The 19,568-nt window shown below is 37.2% G+C and overlaps 1 long non-coding RNA gene across 1 annotated transcript; it reads right to left on the bottom strand.

Annotated features, from left to right (window-relative positions):
* Positions 1 to 2,063: 2,063 nt before the first annotated feature.
* On the bottom strand, positions 2,064 to 19,152 carry LOC306659570. The gene is made up of 3 exons (XR_013763340.1): positions 18,401 to 19,152; positions 11,713 to 11,854; positions 2,064 to 2,668 (listed from the first exon to the last, which is right to left on the bottom strand). It is a non-coding gene; the product is annotated as an uncharacterized lncRNA (long non-coding RNA).
* Between the last annotated feature and the right edge of the window lie 416 nt (positions 19,153 to 19,568).

The raw sequence follows: 19,568 nt of genomic DNA, 5'->3' as shown, positions 1-19,568 counted from the left end.
TGGCCTACCTTGCAGATGGGGTATGCAGTCCCTTGGGACCACAGCCTCACCACTCATAAGATTGCATGGCACTCAGGACAGGATTTACTCCTTCATATAAGTGACAAGCTCCTGCAGTGTTTGTGCAACCTACCTTAGAACTCAGGTGTGTCATCTTTTTGTATATGTCTCTTGGCTGAAACTTCCCTTCCCAGGCATATTGGGACTGATGACTGGAGAACAATAATCAGAACTGTCCTTCTACCTTTTAGCTCACATGGTTCTCTGATCTTCCATTCTTACATTGAAGCCCTTTATCACACCTGCCTACAGACAGAAGAGTTCAAATGAATAAAAGTTGCATGTCCTGAACATACAATCATAACATTTTGCTTAGTACCTAGCTCTAAATTATTAGTAAGTAATTAGCATGGAATAGCTAACTGAAGGGATAAATGTAACAGAATTTTCAGTAGTTTAGAAGTTGTACCTGTTGTCAATTGGCTTTGTAACATTTAAGCAAGTGATGTACCTTTCTAGTTTTATTTTATATCATGTAAAAAAGGAATTGGGTAACTTACAAGTTTTCTTCCAACTCTAAAATGTTTTGATCCATTTAAATAGCTACTTTCACTCATTTTATTCTTATTTTAAGTCCAACTTTGCTGACTTGGAGGTAAGCTACTAAAATCTCTATAACCAGGATATTAGTAATATAATGCTTATCTCTTGAAATCTCTACAGAACTAATTAATAAATAATGTGCAGAAACTTAGATAAAAGACAAAAAAGGCAGATTACTTATTATATTTTTATAATTGCAGTTTAAATGGTAGTACTGAGGGTCTATGTTTCACTTATGAACAGAAATTTTATTATTAGAGCTTATTAAAAAATTAGATCCAATTTTACATTCCCTTTTTCCTCAAGAATTAATTTTCCTTTTTTCTTTTTCAAATTTCACCACAAATGCTTTCTATAGATCAGTGTCTCTGTGGCAGTGTGTCTATGGCCCTGCAACTTTATTTCATGAGAAGAAATGCATTACCATACATTTATCCCTTCTGGCATCTCAAAGGATGAGGCCATGCCTGGCAAGGTGTAGGTGCATTGAGTGAAAGAATAAAAGCAAACATGGAAGAAATGTAAAAACAATCAGGGCAACTTTGTGGTCTAAACCTATTATGATGTCTCTAATAAGTTTAGGCATCCTGTCTTCAAAGATTTTGTTTTCACTCTTGTAAGTATTTTGCAGTAATGTTTCACATGACAGATGCTCTAAAACCGTACTCTAGTTTACAAATTGGCTAAGGAAGGCTTGTAAGAGTCTGGAAGGAGCAGATGGTTTCTCAGTTCCCTCTGGACTGAGGTGATTGAGGCTGCCATTGAGGCTGCTAGGAGAATACATCCCTAGTTGACAGACTGCTCCTGCAGTCCTGACCATAGCCCATCCATAGACTGGGAGAATCAGATCCTGGTCTGCCTCATATGTGACACAGTTAGCTATGCTCTCCCACAGAGGTACAACTCCAAAAGCTGGAATAAATCCTGCAGCTTTCTTTATATGATCCTTATATCAAGTTATTAGATTGATAGCATACTCAGGAAATTCCTTCTTCAATAAGCAAACAGAATATTCATAAAAATCTCTAAAGAATATCCTTGTGTTTCTTTTCCTACTTTTTAATGTAATAATTCATAACATCAGTAGAAAAAATAAAGCTGTTTTCTAAGCTATAACAGTTATGTGCTCTCTTTGGATCATAAAGTGATAACTGTGGACCTATTCACTAGAATGTTTTTGTGATTAATGAGAAAGGTTTTGCTTTAACTTTACACTACTTTGCTCAACTCTTCTTGTGATCAGATTACATATTTTTAATACAGTTGTTCAGGTAAAAATCATAAGGCGATGACTCTAAAACAGATCAGTGATAAGTAGTTCACCAGAAAATTATAACTTTTTCTTGTACCCTAGGCACTTTATTTTTTTAATTATGTTTTTTATTTTTATAGACTTCATTTTATTCGTTGTACACAAGTGGGGTACATCTTTTTGTTCATATGGTTGCACACGATGTAGAGTCATATCATTTGTGTAATCATACACGTACATAGGGTAATGATGTCTGTCTCATTCCACCATTTTTCATACCCTCTTCCCACTCATTTCCCAGAGAATGAAGGAACTTTAGATTACATAAATTATAACTTTTATTGTATTAATGTTGCTCATGCTGCCACGATCTGGCCCCTTTGACATAAGCTGGAGTTGATCTGGAAGGTATCATTTCATTCAGATATTCTGGCCTTAGAAAAAATGTGAATTTTGCTTTCTGTACCGAGAAGTCTGACATTTCTCTGTTTTGTTTCTTCTTTGCTTCTATGTTAAATGTAATCACTGGTATTCGTTTTGTATCACTGCATTACTTGTTTCTATCGCAAGTAACAAAAACCTGGTTGTTGTTTTAAATTATTCTTATTGTCTCCCAGTTTCCATGGGTAAGGAGTCTGGAAAAACTTGGAGGTGTAACTTAGAGTGGTCCTGCTTTATGGTCTCCCAAGTAGCAATCAAGATGGCAGTCCAGAGTGGGTTCTCATCTGAAGATTTGACTGGGGAAGGATCTGCTCACAGTTCCTGTGATTATCTGCAGTGTTTATTTCCTGTAGCTGTAGAATTTATAGCAGTCTGTTTCCTCAAAGGAAGAAAGAAAAAGAGAGATTTCAAGAACACACACACTACTCTCTAATCACATACCCCTCCCACCTTTGCCCTATTTACTTGGTTAGACTCAAGTCACAGGTCTGCCCAAATTCAGGGAGGAGACTATACAAAGGCATGAAAACCAGCAGGTGAGGGTCCTAGAGGACCACCCAGGGTCTGTCGTCTGTTACATGATTTCCCTTGGTACTCTCATTCTTGGTGTGGTTCCAGTTACTTCTCTTGAATTCCAGGTTCCAGGTCTGATATATTCTACTTCTCCCACATGATTCCCATTATTAGATTGGCACATTATTATTCCTTCAAAAATTTATGACACATGACCAACAGGGATTTTTGTTTATTTGTTTACTCAATGAATGTTAGTTAACTACCTACTGTACAAGAGTTATATTCACAACATGAATTATGCAAAGATGAGGAAAAACAATAAACCAACATGAAATAAAGGCAAATAAAAAACATATGCACTTGTTAATGAAGCTCACATTCAAATTTGGGATACCTATATGTTTACCCAAAAAAAGAAAAATGAGCAAGAATAAATCTTCCAAGTGCTATAAAGGATGTATAATGGAGGGATATTAAGCAATCAAGGCAGACAGCAAAGGCCTGGGAGCAGAACATACCCATAAAAACATCACCTACATTTCACTGTGTGGAGAAAGGCAAGGAAATGACATTTGTTTTCTTATTTTAACCTCACAGCAACCTACTAAGGCAGGCATAAGTGGCCACATTTAACAGAAAAAGATAACTGAGCTAAAGAATGCTGTCTAGGTCAAACAGGATGTAAGTTGAAGCTGAGATATAAAATCACATCTTCTTGACACTAATGCCTGTGCTCTAGAGAAGTGCTCATTTAGGATAGAAAAAGAAGTTTTTCCTCTTTCTCTCTATATTTATCCCAATTTGGCCCTAACCTTCATGTGATAGATTTGGACCAATTATCAATCTATATTGACTGTTGATTCAGTGACATTCAATAATGATTTCTTCTTATAATAAATTTAAATTTTAAGAGTGCATAAACAATATAAATTTGTCATTTTATTAATGAGATGTAAGATTTAATTATTATAATTGGAAACTTAGCAACTTAAAGTATCAGACCTCAGAGACATGTCTCATTTAAATGTGCATTTTAATAAAGTATTTGTTCTAAGAGTTGAAATATATTCTAATAGTTGCAGCGAGCCTCAAATGTAAGTAACTCATGATGCAATAACAGGAGAATTTTTAGAATCAGAATTCATCAACATTGCTGTAGATTTAGCATTCTACATCTCAACTTGATAGAGAATTCACCTGAAAAGGCATTTTCCTCTCTGTGGGATTACCTTGTTTATAGTCAATATTATAAATACAATAGATCCATACCGATTGCAAATAACTTCTTTCAAAAGTATTCCTTCCTTTCTGTGTAAACATAGTCTGTCATCGTGCTTTAGCATTACAGCAAGTAAACATTTCTCTCTCCAAAATGCAACAACAAATTGTTCAGATTATTGAGCAATTTATAACAAATTCATTTTATGGATGGATTTGGCCTTTAGCCATCCAAAGCTGGGTTTGGGTGGAAAAGCGGTATGAAGGAACATTGATTCTTAGCCAGCATTTGTTAATCTTATACAATTAAGAAAAATGAGTGAAGGATGAAAATGAAGTTTTTATTGAAACATTGAAATAAATGGGCCAATGCAAAGTTTCTTCCTTTGGAAAGCCATTTTAGCAAGTGGTTGCCTTACTAGCAATTCACCCACATTTGCTAGAACTTGCTAAAGCTCTTCCATATCATATGAGTTCAGTGATCCTCTATGATGGCTCCACAACATCTCTGTGGCTGGGTACATGTGATTATCTTCAAAATATTATCAGTGATTCTTTCTAACAAATAAAGCCTCTAGCATGCTATGAGCACACTAATGAGCAGAATTTTCATTCCGATTTTGATTTTGTAATCATCAGTAGTACTGTCGTCAGACAATGAAAAAATGGGAACAGCTTTCTAAAAACAGTTACTAAAGGGTCAGAGCAAATGAGAGATTTGTTTTGCCTGTGCACTGTTTTCTATACTGGGAAATATATTTAAGGCAAACGAAAGTTATTGGTGGAGTTCCTAGTTCTGGAATTGTCCCAAGATCTGCTCTTGTTAGCCGGTTTAAACAACAGATCAGAATGGACACGAGGCCTCTGTAAGGACTCACATTCCCCTCAGCTTCCCAGGTTCTGACCTTTCTGTGATGCACTGGGGACAAGCCCAGTTACAGGCTACATTCTCAGCAGACTCATTTGCTTCCTTTGTGCACAATGCCATTTGTTTAATAATCATGCATAAATATTTTTACCCAAACAATTTTGTTTTAACACTTCTATCTTAAAACAGTGAAAATAACTCTTTGATCTACATGTAAAACTCTTCTGTAAAAGGTGCTGTAACAGGTGAAAAAGACTTCTTTTAAATTGTCTTCATACTTTTAATTACTACTATAAATTAATGAACATATTTTATATCATAAAGACAGGCCTCTACTATGGAGCAATTACATTTGTTCAGAGAATAAAAATACCTGAAGGAAACATCAGCCATCTATATGAATTACTGCAAGGAATGTCACAACTTTATTAAGAGCAATGACTGTGATGTGGATGATGATTATAATATAAAACATAATAAAGAATATTGATCACTAATATGTGTTATGTGTTCTGCTTTGTATTTTATGTACATCAATACATTCAATCACCAAAGCAACTTGTTGCATTGTTACCATTGTATTTGTCCATATTCCCCAGAGAAACAGAACCAATTGGGTATGTGTGTATATGTGTGTGTGTAGAGAGATAGATAGATAGAGATTAATTATGAGGAATTGGCCTCATTTAATTATAGAGGCCAACTAGTCCTACATTAGGTTTTCTTCAAGAGGAGACCCAGAAAAGTCAGGAATATCTTTCCAGTCTGAGTCCTACAAGGCCTAAGGTCCAGGGAAACCAATGGTGTAATACCAGCCCAAGGGCAGAAGAAATCCAGTGTCCCAGGTCAGACAGAACAAAACAATGGGAGAATTCCTTCTCCTTCTGCCTTTTTGTTTTTATAAAACCTTCAAAAGATTGGGTTATGCTCACCCACTTTGGGAGGGACCCTCTGGTTTAGTGATCCCTTGACTCAAATGCTAATCTCATATGAAAACAGCATTAAAAACACACCCAGGAATAATGTTTGAACCTGGGCTCTCCTCAGTTTAAAAACTAAACATTACAACTATTATTTCCCCATTTTACAGATGTTGTCACTGAGGCAGAGTTTCAAAAAAGGTACAGGGATTGCTCAAGCTCTCAACTTAGGGTAGTGCTTGCAGATTGCAAAGATTTTTCTTATGTAGGTTTATTTGGTTGTTTTTGTGGATTACTAATGTATAGGATGCAATCACCAGAGTGCTTTGCATTTCAGTGACCCTCCCTAGCAACCCAAGAAACAAAAGAAGACATCCCGAACCTCATCATACAGTGAGCATACTGCAGTTTTAGTGGCTACAGGCCCCACATAGTGTTTAGTAACCAATCCAAGCCGGGAGACCAAGAGCCTAAGTCTTGGAGCTTCCAACTGGTAGATTCAGTCTGCCCTTAGCCTTTAAGGGAAAGAATACAATGCCAAACAAGGACAAGGTTCAGCCCAGACCTAGAATGAGAGTCTTTTGTTTCCAATCCCCAGTTACATATCAAAACATTAACCCACTTCAAGAAGTGTTCATTGCTCAAAAGCAAAATTCTCTACAAAATAACATGTTTCATTGATGACAAAGATAACTCATGTTGACTTCAGAAACATTTGAAAAGTCCTTTAGAAAAAAACTCAGGAAACACTTGTTAGAGTTACTTTAAAATTACCCAATTTACTGTTACTAACGTTTGGTGGTGTATCTGCTCATTGATTTGTCTCTGAATATACACAAATTTGAATTGCACTTTATGGAGTGCAATTCTTTTTTTTAACCTAACTATACAATGAACACATTTCCATGCTATTAAATATTTTTCTGCAGCATCATTTGTGATAGCATTAGTCCACAGATACAAACATATAATTTGAGGATATGTGTTGATTTAGCTCACCAGTTACTTACTTTGTCCTATCTAGGTTCTTATTTTGAATTTTCTAGTGTTGTAAGTAATAATGAGATAAACATCCTTATGGATAACCATTTGATTGCATGTCTTATTTTTTCCTTGGAGTGGATTTTGGCAATCCTGTACATTATAGCAAATATGCATGTTTAGGGAAAAAGTGTCTCAATAATGTCCCAAAGGTTGACTTCACCAGTTCTTTCTCTGTGAGGAATGGTAAGGAAGATACTTGGGAGGTGGCCACCCACTCAGGAAGTGAACTTTCATTCATTCCCTCTTGCCTTTGAGTTCCCACTTGCTCCTGTTTCAAGTGCCTCTGTTCTGCAAACGCATCTGCCATCATCTTCCATGCTAAGGTCATATGAAAGCCAGGAAAACTTGCTTAATGAGTTGTTCCTCAACTGGGGTTTCTTCAGATTAATATACAGGACTTGAAGCTAGGTGCTGAGAATCAGTACCAACAGATTAAGGGGGCTTAATGCCACTTGGAAAATGCTGTTTATGAAGAAATTTATTAGAAATAGTAACTAGCTAATGGAGAATGGTTATGAAAAACTAACATTTGCCACATGATATCTGTTGTTTGCTGCAGCTGGCCTGGATGTGGAAAGGAATACAGGAAATCTTGGTTCTACAGGTAGCTACTTTTGAAGTTTGAGGGCTTGATAAAATGAGGAATTGAACTAGGTTGTCCATAATTTAAGGGACTTTGAAGACCTATGAGAACCAAAATCCCATTATTATACTATTATCTGTTCTATTGTCTTCCTAGCAACTGTATCTGAACTTACTCATTTAAATATTTGTTCATTTTCTCTCTCCTTTGATAGAAGATAAGCTATATCCAGCCAACAGCTACTCTAATTTCTTTCTTTCTGTATATAACACCTACCATAGCTGGTTGCTGTGGCCTCAGACAAAATCTGCAAGATAAAATAGTGAAAAGACTGTTATTTTTCTCTGACTCTTTGAATGTCTACACTTTAAGATATGTAATGTTTTGCTGATTAATTAATTTGTGATATTGCCTAGGCTGTTTTCTCTGCAATATTCATCTGCATGCTCTTATGGTATGTTCTTGAAGGACAAAAGGACATGTTTTAGAGAAAATTTTGCACCTACTAAATGTATATTTTATAAGCAAACACAAGTGACCATTTATCAAATATTGTTTACTAAGTGGAGGCAAATTAAAATTGTGTCAATTTTACTTTTAGTACCAGATAAAGCTTGATGAATATGATATTTTCAGAAAAGTTTCATTGACACTTCATCTTGAAATATTCAAAATCAGCATAAACCCACATTTATTTCGTTTGGTTAATATAAGAATTTAAAAAAAAAAACATTTGAGGGAAAAAGACTCAAAGGGTTAAAACTCAAATGTTATATTTCCATTTTGATTGAGTTGAATGGTTGGAATATGTTTTAATGGAAAAATAAACTAAATTTACTTTAAGAAATCTAATGTGGTTATATCAATAAGAAAATCTATGGACATCCCACCTGCCCTTAATGGAATGCATGTTTCCAAAGGCTTAATATGGTAGTCACATTGCCAGCTATGTTATTTATACATGCCAAGCCTGGAAAATTTCTTAGAAAATCATATATTAATGGAAGGTATAGGAAACAGAGAGAAAATGTATAACTGAGACATTAAAAAATGACTGAAAAACTATTTTCATTAAACATGACTTTAGAACTTATCTACATTGAACCCGTCTTAGTCTTTTTTCTGTTGCTGTAACTAAATATGACAGGATGGTTAATTTACAAAGAATAGGCATTTTTTTGGCTTACAGTTGGAGTCTGGCAAATCCAATATCATGGCGGGGCTATGTACTCAGCTTCTGGTGAGTACCTTCTTCCCGCATTATAAAATGACAGAGAAAAACACATGGTGAGACAGGCCAAAGCATCTAGAGACCTGCTTTCATAACAAAGCCACTCTTGCAATGCATTTAAGACATACATGAATGCAGAGTTCCCGTGACCCTGTTATCTCCTAGCGATCATAGCTCCAAATACCATTAACATATGACTTTGGGGAATATGTTTCCAATACTTGAATTCTAATGGATAAACATTCAAATTATAGTAGACCTAAATGTCTTTCCAACTGAAATGTTTAATATTCTCCTTTCCCTAAATCTCCAGTAATATCAAGACATCTCCAACAATATATCCATGTAGAGACCATTTCTCCTCCCTGATCTCTGAGAATATTGATTGTTCACTTCATGTAGCACTTTTTAACCTGTTGATCTGATGTTTTACCACATATGAACTAGAAACTGCTATTTGCTAGTCATTGTGATGTTGTTGAACCAAAGAAATCCCCAACTTATTGGACTTGCCTTCCAGTAGGGGAGTCACTAATGGAATAAGTGAACAGATCCATGATATGCTGTCGTAAAGAGAGATAAATCAGAGTAAAGGAACAGAGAATGATAGGATCAGGTATGGTTTAGGACTGTCAGAATGGCATCTCTCAGAACATTTTATCAAAGACCTGAACTCAGAAAAGAAGCAAGCCATGGATATCTGAGGAGAACATTGCAGACAGAAGGGTCCTGGAAAAGTGCAAAGGCCCTAAAACAGAAGTATGCACCATGTATTTGAGGAAAGGTCAGGAGGCTGATATAACTACAGCAAGATGTATAAGAATCTGAGTAGAGGAAATGAAGCAGAGGAAAGAGAGAGGCAGGAGTCAGCCCTCAAACACGCATTAGTCTATGGACCTTGTCATAGGAGATGCGTCAGAGGAATCAGAGGTCCATGAACCTAGATGTAAAGAACATGCTATCTTATTTTCATCAACACTGACAAACATAGAATTTTGACTAATTGTGAAGGTAGACAATAGTCCACAGTATTAGCAGGAGAATTTGTGATTTTACAACTAATACACTATAAATATTTTCATACCATAATGTCATACCAAAATATCCTCTATGTTTTCCACTACTTCAAAATTATAGTAGTTATTGCATCTGTTGCTGTATAAGAGGTGCACATTGTGTGGCACATGGTAAACATAACATGCACTAGGTATGAGTTTTGTGAAACTTGCTCATGTGTGTGAGAGTGAGTGCCTCCTCAGTGATGTCTCCCTTCCCTCCTTGCCCTTTACAATCAGTTATTTATTCTTCTAGAGCAGATTACTTCATTCTTTCTGCTACTCCTGTCACAGACCTTGTGTATTATACACACAGCTATCTTGTTGCATGGTGATCCCTACCCTCTACCATTTATGATGGTGAGCCAATAAACATTCTTAGGAGTCTCCCTAAAACTGTGCCCTCTCTACCAGAAGCCTTATATTCTTATATTCTTGCTTGTCTGATATTTATGTTAAAATACTATGATTGTACCCACTAAATAGTCAGAAGTATTTACTAGGCCCTATCTGTGACCATGTCCTGTCAGCTGGGCCTTGTTCTCCTGGGAAATACAGTCCCAGCAGTCACTATGCTGTGACTTCGATTTCTTCCACTTCACTGAAAAAGGTGCTTCTCATATAACCAAGGACTACCTAAGTCCCAAACTCCAGAGACCCTTTTCAGTACTTATCTTTCTTGACCCTTGCCTACTTCTCTGTTTCTAATTTCCATGTTGGTTCAGGTTACACCTTACTATCAGCATTATCAAATCCCGTAGTTACCTAATTTCCCATTTACTTTTTCTGTTTCACTGCCCACATTTCCCCACTCCCTGGGATGCTTTTTTCTCTGGTATTCTTTTAGCACATTTGTAACTATCCTTCAAATCCCAAGTCAAGGGTGCCTCCTCAGTGATGTCTCCCTTCCCTCCTTGCCCTTTACAATCAGTTATTTATTCTTCTAGAGCAGATTACTTCATTCTTTCTGCTACTCCTGTCACAGACCTTGTGTATTATACACACAGCTATCTTGTTGCATGGTGATCAACTACTTTTTTGTGTATCATCTGCTGACCTGGGAAGTTGCCTTGTGTTAATGGAATAACTCAACACAATGTTTTGAATGAATATGTGAATGAATGAATGAATGAAACAATAACAAGGAAAAAAAAAGTTCTTCTACAATTCCATCAACCATTAATTAAACCCCAGATCTATGGAAGTGCCCAATGCAGAGTAGATTCTAATAACTTGTTGAATAAGTTATATTTAATTTAGAATAGATGGGCATAAAAACTCTTGAATGGTATATAAAAATAATTCCTAAATTTGGCATATTTTGCTGATGTTAGACACAGTTTCAGTAAGCAATTATTATAATAATAATTCTTATCTAATTCCTTCTATTAAATTCTTCCTTTATCTACATAGTCACTCATGACAACAATTGATAAAGAGCTATTTTGCAAGTATATTAAAATGTTTATTCATTTAAAAATTTGTCTTTTTTTAATTAAATAAATTGATTACATAGTTACTCTGTATGTATAGCACCATCTTCAGAAGAGCATCGATACTTTACTTTATTGAAGCTGATCCTTTGGTAGGGAATTTGTGACTGTGCTTACCCAGGAAAGAACTAAAACAATATTTCCAACAGATGACAAGGTGTGAACAAAGTGGCAGTCATTCTCCCCAACAATTTGTCAGTAGTCAGGAACCAAGGCCCTCTGTCAAATACAACAATGGGGCAACAAACAGGTGATTGCATCCCTCAGAAGGGAACGTTGTTAACCTACTCATGTTCCCTATGTGTGCTCTTGTCTCTCGGCCAGCTTCTTTTTTTCCTATGATCAAGTGCATGTGCTTATCCATGTCTTGACGTTGACCAAAAATTGGGAAAGTCAGGCATTTGTGCAACAAGGTCTAAACATTAGTGATACATAGTCTTGGGTTTCCACAAATTATTGATCTTATTTCAGCTTCAAGTGCCACTCACCTTCTTCTTTGCCTCCTGACACATGGCTTCCACCTTTGTCAAAGGAAGTGGTGGCTGAAGTATTATTCTCAAGAAAGGATAGCATTGTGCCTGCAAATGCACATGGCGAACCCACTGAGCAAAACTCAATGGCCTCCCATCACTGCCAGAAAGAGGAGAAATAACAAGCTCTTTTTCACCAAGAAGCAACCAAATATTGAGACCAAGTCCTCTCAAATATTTCAAAATTAGAACTTTCATCTTTATCCAAAATGTACGTTCCTAAAATGTTTCATATTCACAGGCTTGACTATTTTGCCTATAAAGTAAGTACTTTTTCTCAGTTAATTAAGCATTATGCTTTAGGAAATGTCACCTTGGGTAAAATTTAATAAATGTATACTGAATCTGGAACTACGTTGTGTAATGAAGATACATTGATTCAAAGAACTTAGTAGTTCAGCACTTGTGTAACTACCATGAAACTCAAATTTATTTAAACTTAAATGAGGTTAATTTACCTAATTTTAATGTACTAAGTGCACAAGGACAAATTCATAGTCCTGTAAGAGAATATTGTCATGCCTCCAATTTGTGAAATTCAGCAGAGCACCCAGTGGAAATTAAGCCTTCCAAGAAAATGAGGCAGGGGGCATTTCTAAGATGATTAGCCAAATTAAGAAGAGAGTGTTCACACCTGATCTGTGTAAACTGCTATATTTGTTTCCTAGTTTTCTGTAACAGATTAGTACAGACTGTGTGGCCAAAGACTATAGAAATTTAGTCTGTCCCATTCTGGAAGCTATGAGCTTTAATCTGATGTGTCAGGTGGGACATTTGCTCTGTGAAGGCTCGAGGAAAGAACTCTTCTCTTGCTGCCCAGCTTCTGGAGTTTGCTAGCAATCCTTGACATATCTTGGCTTGTAACTTGATGACACCAGTCTCTGCCTCCATCTTCACATGGCTCCATTCCTTCTGTTTGTCTTCAAATCTTTCTCTTTCATAAGGACACCAGGAATTGGATTTGGGACCTATCCTAATTTAGCATGAGTTCATCTTAGCTCTTTCATTTGAAAAGACCCTATTTCCAAATAAGATCACATTCTGGGGTTTTCAGTAGCTCTATATTTTGGGGGGAAACTACTCAACCCAGGGGAGTTGCTATCCTGCTTTATTTTAATCAGTGCTTTCTTTGATGGTGACTCAAAACCATATGCGACAACTAGACTACAAATAACTCTGTGTTTGTATGATGAACATCCAGAAGAATCCACATTTAGATGCTCTGAACTGTGCCAGAGAGTAGAATGAAGTGGGAGAAGCAGTCAGAGAGGTGTAAAGTACCAAGAAGTCACTCTGGCCACTTGAGTATTAACATTCTGTGTCATTCTCCATCTACTTTTGTTAATATCATGGGTTCCTCTGTTTGGTTATTACACTATTTCATTTATTTGCAAGAAGGATTACCTCTTAACCCAAGCTAAATTATATGTCTTTCTTTCCTGAGAAAACACCCCTCCTCTAGAACTTTACCTCCTGCCCCTCCCCTACAGATGTTTCCTGCTGTGGCATCATTGTCCAAGCTGCCTCCTCTGCCTGGACTCTTCCCACTGGCCCCCTCTTCTGCTCTTACTTATCTTTTTATTTTTACCTCCATTGACACTTCCTAAAGAAGGACTCCCAGAGCACAGTGCTCACCTTTGTTCTGGGCTGTGAGTTCTTTCTACAACCCTGATTTACTTGGTGGACACACTCTTGGCATTTGGCAAACAGTGTGGTAATCGACTTCATATTTATCTATTTTGTGTACTAGGTAATGAGTTCTTGTAAGACTGGGTAAGTATGGACAGCACAAAATAAGCTAGAAAACTCTGCAGGCAAAAGAATGAGTCAACAATTGAGTGAGAGTCAAAGCAAGACACAGTCCTAGATATTAAGTAGACAGAAAATCATTGATTTTGACCACAAAGAGTTGCAATGTATGAAAGGTGATGTGTCTCCCAAGCAACATATTTTGAGACAGTTACTTTCTGATGCTTGAAGTAAAGTCAAAGATAGGGTTTCCTGACAGATGTGGCATTACAAATACAATTAGATGATTGTGGTGAAAACCAGCCAGGAAATTAGATGGGACTAGATCCTAGAGGCCTCAAGCAATGGCACTAACAGGAGACATCACAAAACAATAGCATCACAGAGGAATGGGTACTCAGAGCTGTTGGCCTTTGTGTGGAAGCCCTGACTGCCTGGGCAAGAGAAGCTCTGAGGATACCTGGGAGGGAGGCATTGCAGAGCTAAAGGACAGCACATGGCTGAGGAGCCAACCAAAATTGGGCCATGGACAGGAGGAAAGAACAATATCCACAAGAGAATCATGTGATTTAGGAGGGCATGGGTGACCAGATCGAGTATGATTGGATAGAAACAAAGAAAAACCAGACTTAAATATGGAAAATGATTCCTGGAGCTTCTCTGTGGGATTGCTTTCAGACCCAGGCTGAATGAACGATGTACTCCTTAGAATTTCAAAAGCATTTTACTGAAGCTGTTTGAATAGACTGCTCATATGTTCCTTTGCAGGAAGGGGCTGTTTTGAACACTGTTGCCTACCCATTCATGATGACAAAATAGGGCAATTGTATGTAAGCATTTCAAGAGAGCAATCTGATATGGTCCCAATATCCATATGTGGTATTATTTTGCAAACATGTCATTGTGCAATGGATTGGAAAGAGAGGAGAAAAATACCGAACAAATTGGGTCATTCACATGTGCAATTTACAGAGCTCTGTTCTATTGAAACAGTGTCCTACAGAAGCAAAGGAGAGTTGATTCATGTGCTTGTGTAGCCTGCTGGTCAGCGGTACATGGGAAGTGGGAGGGAAATAACTGACTCATTTCTGAACTCCCAGCTTCAAGCAAGGGGGCAGAGAACACCACATGTGATCAATAAATAATTAGAATGAAATTGGTGTTAATAACTACTGGTCATTTTTTAACTGTTGAGAGAGCAGTTTTAGGTTGACCATTTGGGTGAAGGTCAAAGAACAAGCACTTTAGAGATGCACAGACACAGCACAGATAAGCAGACAATAGCACAAACATAAACATAAGAAAGCAAGAGATAAGCCTCATTCAATGCCACAGAAGAGAGCCATAAAAGGGAGCCGGAGTGGGGAGGTCATATGTGCACTTCAAAAGCAGAGAAGGAAGCTCTTAGATTGTGAAGGTTCTCAAGATGCAGACCCAGAGGGATAAAACTGAGTCTTCAAAATTGGAGGGCATATCTGGTAAGGTCCTCCTGATGGGCACATGTCTTATCTGGAGCTATTGCTTCTGACCTGGAGCAAATGACATATCCATAACAACAGAATTGGTAAAGGACTTCCAGTTTGCAAGATTCTAGGCATGATCTTTACTCTGATATACCTAAAGAATTTCAACTAGTTTCCATCTGTGAAATGTAAAATTGAATCCTTCTGAATGCCCTGAGCTCTTTCTAAGCATGAGCTGTGTTGCCAAACTGACAATTTGCAAAGAATCTAGGCCATATTTCAGAGGTCAAACTTGAAAGGATGTTAGTGATAACTTAGCCAAGCTTCCGTGTGGTAGGAAGTCATTCAGTAGTAAAGTAACTAGTTGCAGCCCACATAATGTGCTACTTTATATGCATGAGAGTGAAGTTTTCCTGGGCATGAAATCCTGAGCACTTTACACTACACCCTGATGTTTCTTCCATCACCTATTCATTCATTACATTGTGAATTTCCTAACAGAAAATGACTCCACATAACCCCCAAAACCAGTTGGTGTTTCTAGAAAAGTAAAATTTCAATACGTCCTTTATATCATTCTCCAGTAACTATCGGGGACATCCCTGTGTTTCACCATTGATGGTGATTATGAAATGAACTACGAACCAAGAGGAGTGAAACTTTGTCAAATGAGAGTCATAAAATGAAGCAGCCTTCACAATGAAGAAACTCTTGTAAATTATTTAGAAGCTTTAAGGGCATTTTACACTCCCCAGATACACATTTTAGGATTTTAATTGTCTCACCCAAATCCTATACAGAGTGAATTCTGACTACATGAACTTGCAGATCTCCTGGCACCACATGTCAGTTTTTGAATCTTCACATGAAGTGGTCATAGTACCTTCCACACAGAGCTCCTTCAAAAACTATTTAATATATTGCATGGAAGGGTCTCAGTGCATGCATGCCCTGGGCATGGTAAGTTCCCCTGGGTGTGAACCATTAACACTAATAGTTAGGGGATGGCTCTGCCAGAGATTGTTGCAGGTTCCTGCGTGAGCAAGGAGGGTAGACTTGAAAACCAGTAAGGTCTTCTTCAATTCTGCATGTCTATGATTCTAAGGCCCTTCCTGGTGTTAAGCTAATAACCAGTTTACAGTCTCTATCTCTGTCTACCACTAAACCCTGCTTTTAAATATCTTCTTACAACAAAAAGTTAGTAATGGCTGTAAGTCTGGCTGCATTTCTTTCTCTGATTTTAGAAAGCTCAATTGTTATTTAAAAGGAGGAAACAATCCAGAGTGAGATTCTGCACTGTGCCATGGTCATTGCTCGTGTTACTCACTGCGGCCAGTGTCCTATGACAAAGGCATTGTCATTGTTCTTTGTAAGGCAACATATTCAAGTGAAAGAATGGACATTTTTTTAAGCTGTCTGTTTTATCTCAACTCCCAAAGGTTTCCCTCCCAGTAATGGGAACAAAGCCCTTAAAGCTGTTCTGTGTTCCCAAACAGAGAGTAAAAGAGTAAATTGAGCCTGATAGCCAGATAGTGCTCAAACAGTAGGATTACCAGAAACTATTGACCAGAATCTACACCTGTTGTAAAACATTGTGAAACATGTTGTCAGCAAACCCAGACCCCCTTTGAAATTTCCTGGCAGCTTTGTTCCCCCTTTTCCCCCTTTCATGTGTGACCCCTCCCGATGTGTGGTTTCTGCCTTTATAAACCTACAAGATTTTCTGCTAGGGACTCGACTCCTCGAGTTGGGTCCCAGGGCGCTGGAATAAACACCTCTTGCGGTTTGCATCAAGTGACGCCTCCTGCGGTTGATTGGGGTTGCCATCCATCCATGGGACAGAGTTGGGGTTTCCTTTTTGGGGGCCTTACACAAGGTTCTGGGGATTAGTACGTGGACATTTTTGGGAGGCCTTCCACAGAGGACTTGAGCCCAGGATGTTTGGGTGCAAAGCTTGCAATCTTAAACCACTGCAGCAAAGTGTCTGAGAAAATATTTAAATAATCAACCTTCAGTTTGTGTTTTTTTCTTTAAAACCAAGCCAACTATATTCAGAATCATAGATTTTGTAAGCAACTCCCAAAATGTGAGAATCAACATGATGTATATCATATATTCAATTACATCCTTTTAGATTTTATTTTAAATATAGATTTTTACTTGCATATTTTAAGTAATTTATATTAACTTCTATTAGTATCAGTTTCTAGTTGCATACTTTCAAATAAAGTTCACTTTTTCATCTTCATACACTAGCATTCAGTTGTGTACAATTGTATTTACTAAAAGACCATTCCTCTATCAAACACAAAAGCTTATATAGAGCAAATATCAAAACACAAAAGGGATTTTAAAATATAATATGAAAAATATTTTTTTCTCCAAATACTGTACTGATTGTTTTTCCTTGATTGGTTTTTTCTATATTTTGCATTTCTACACATCTTGAATTTTATTAGTTAGACTCATTCTGAATTTATTACAGAAAAAAGAAACTATAAAAGTAGCCAAAGTATATTTTGTTTATATTTTATTAAACTCTAGAGTATACATTAAAATCATATTTAGGAAATAATCATTATACCACAAAAAAGATATTTTATATTTTAGAATCACAAATCAAAAATACTTAAGACTTTCAAAGTGTTCAATGCTGCACATTTAACAGTTTGTGCTATTTGTCAGCACCTGTCTCCTAGTTTATCTTTGGTGTGTGCTTTATGGCACATACTTGCCTCATGATCAGTGTGCTATCCAAGCATAAAACCATGATCCTGCTCTCATGGAATGCAGGCATGAGAAAAATACAGTCACTGTTTAAATCCATGCTAAATTCTACAAAGCAAAGAACAATGTACAATGGAAAAAGATAGAAACAGTGAAGGAACAAAATTACACCTTAGAGGTCCAGGAAGACTTCTCTAAGCAAAGACGTGAATGTTGAACTATTTCATTCAATTGTGTTGATATTAATAAATAATACTCAAATGAAAATATTTAAAAGGTTTTGACCATATTTATATGAAGAGATTATATCATAAGTGATTCCATACTTATTTCATCTTTTTTATATTTTCTAAGTTTTCAAAAGAAATATTACCTTGACATGAGAAAATGAAAGACTTTATTTTATGAAATAGATAAGGTATATATTGCTTTCAAGATCAAATCTATAGAAATTTCGCAGCTCAAATCAACTGTGAAAATGGATACTGGACCTGTTTTGGAAGTTTGCTCTAGAAGGTATTATGTCTCATTCAAATGCATTAGAAACCACCACTTCCTTACATTCCTCTTTAGACTCAGCACCATGCTACCATGGGAGAAAGAGTAAGGCAATACTTTAAACTGCAATAAAAACTGGAAAGTATTCAGGATATTTTAAACATTTCCCTTTTTCAGGCTATACTATGCTTGTTTTCACATTTGCTTACATTGTGGCCTGAGTACATTGTCAATCCTGTAATTCACTTCTAGTCTCTCCTGTTGCACTATGGAACCATGCAGTCTATATTTAGAACAATTGACTCAGTTGAAAAAAAGAAGCATCAGGGCCCTTTCATCAGTGTTTGGTCTGATAGGTGCATCCGAATGCTGGTCAGCTTTCCTCTGAGAGTCACCATGGGCAACGGTTTTAAGAATGCCCTATGAATAAAAGAGGACAGGAGAGAGCAACACTGTGAGAACACTTATCTGTGTGACCATGTCCATATTCATGTGGCTGCCTAGATTTAGATCTTACCAATCTGTTGATTTATTTTTCTGAGCTCTTATCCATTTCCTCCTGAAACACTGAAATGCATATTTAATTAGCTTTCCTCTTTATTCATTATCCCATCCTTGTCTTTCAAACCATTGCTGCCAGAGTGATGTTGTCAAAATGATGCTCTCATCACATCCTCCCTGTGTTAGAAGCCAACACAATGCTACAACTATTGCTAAGTGTCAGGCATTATGCCAGGGCACATGAGGTTATCAGTGTAAGAAATAGACTCTTCCCACAGGAAAAGCCTAGGAGTTCTCATTTACAATCCAGTGGCAAAAGAAACATTTAAATAATGAGCTGTAATTCAGGCCTGGATGACATCAGTGACCACCAGAGGTCTAAAGAGTCAGAATTAAGAGCACAGAGGGATAAACAATGGATTATTCAACAGCCCAATTCCTAGGTGATTAAGATACCTTCCAGGGCTATTTGTTCCTGATTCTAATCTATATTTTCTAGATTTAGCCCCTTTCATTTCTTACTTACCCTTTTCAGTAAACTAATAAAGAATTTTCTCCATATCAGGACTTATTTTAAAATGTCAAATTTAAGGAAAGTCAAATCAAACTGGTTTAAAGAATAATGGGGAATTTTGGAAGATTGCGGCCTAGAGGGTGGCTGCATTTCACGTTGCTCCAGGACTCAGGATTCAAAAGAGGAGATATTGAGACACTTGGGACCAACTCAAAGCAGCGGGTGACTCTCACCCGTTGGGAAGGCATCCCAGATGAGATGGTGGTCCCTGAATGCGGGAAACTTTGTGAAGTAGAGCTGCCGACGAGACACCCCTCCCCCCGCTGGAGCAGTGAACTTGGACAACTGGGAGCGCCGTAAAG

This window comes from Sciurus vulgaris, assembly GCF_902686455.1.
Source record: "Sciurus vulgaris genome assembly, chromosome: 4".
Taxonomy (NCBI): Eukaryota; Metazoa; Chordata; class Mammalia; order Rodentia; family Sciuridae; genus Sciurus; species Sciurus vulgaris.
The sequence above is the reverse complement of the archived record's forward strand: the minus strand, read 5'-3'. Positions and strand labels throughout refer to the sequence as shown.